General features: G+C 35.1%; 1 non-coding gene across 1 annotated transcript; it reads left to right on the top strand.

Annotated features, from left to right (window-relative positions):
- Positions 1-324: 324 nt before the first annotated feature.
- Trnaa-ugc (transfer RNA alanine (anticodon UGC)) lies at positions 325-396 on the top strand. The gene has a single exon. It is a non-coding gene; the product is annotated as a tRNA-Ala (tRNA).
- The last annotated feature ends 876 nt before the right edge of the window (positions 397-1,272 follow it).

A 1,272-nucleotide genomic window follows, 5' to 3' on the forward strand; every position in this document is an offset into this window, starting at 1 on the left:
TGCATTATCCAGAATTAACTGGAGAGCTTAAGGATTTTCTGTCTAAGTGATACCGAGAGGAAACTTTGAATACGCTCCGATTTGGAAAATAACTGTTAATGTTTGCAGCCATTTGAACGAAAAATTTGGCAGGAGGAGAAGCATTAGGTCTTAATTCTAATCGACGCTCAGGAAGCTTTAAATGGCGTTTTGCAAGCTGTATTACATATTGCACGCCACGAAAGAAAAAAAGTTATTAATTTACAAATACTGATATTAAAGGAGAGCGATTTTCACTGTCTAGCTGTGCTTATAATTATATATATCGCAGGGTCAATCGCCGTCGGGGATGTAGCTCAGTGGTAGAGCGTTCGCTTTGCATGTGAAAGGCCCCGGGTTCGATCCCCGGCATCTCCACAATAATTTTTTTGTGTTTCTTATTGCATTATTTAAAGATTTTTTTCATACTAAGAGACTCGGTTTCTTCAAATCTGTTATGGATGAATACAAACATGAGTTTAATTACAAAGATCAAACACATTACAATGGCTGTAGAACGAAATACCAATATTTTTTGGTCTGCAGTTGCTTCTTGTAGTGAATAAATATAAATTTGCTAACTGTACCTTCGGTATTGTCCTCATACAAACATCCCAAATGTAACTGTAACTCGCCTGTAACTAACTTGTTAATCAACTTTTATTCATTAAATAAACTTCAGTGTGGTGTCAAGACAAATTATTCCATTTATATGCTTTAGTAGAACTCTGAAATTTTCTCAGAACATGGTGTAGTTTCCAGCTGAAACTCTATGCTGCTTTTATCAGTGGCTGTTCATCGTTTGATTATGTAGCTACTTGTAATGTTGCCTACTCCAGAGTAAAAATTTTGTTTAGTCTGAATCGTATACGTGACGACGTCAGGAAATAATCGTTAGTGTCCTACTAGGAGAACGTTTCAATTTAATATTCGCCAACAATCACCTGGAACAATTAACAAGGGCACTAGTAACTTACAACAAAAAATTTAAAGAGAACCACCTTAAAGCTTCAGTTTGACAGTACAACACTCAAATGTAATTTTTGTAATTGTGTAGAATGACATACAAAAATAAATTCGCGTTATAAGATGTCATGTTCCACTCTGAAATGAGTCACATAACTTTAAAGACGCTCTCGAGAGTGAGTTCACTTTGTACATAGTTAGTCTGATGAAAATAATTGGTCGTTTATGAGCGTGAAACTTCCATCAATACTACAGAATTATTTCTAGGTTATTTAATTTTTGATGATC

Source organism: Schistocerca nitens, chromosome 7, assembly GCF_023898315.1.
Source record: "Schistocerca nitens isolate TAMUIC-IGC-003100 chromosome 7, iqSchNite1.1, whole genome shotgun sequence".
Lineage (NCBI taxonomy): Eukaryota > Metazoa > Arthropoda > Insecta > Orthoptera > Acrididae > Schistocerca > Schistocerca nitens.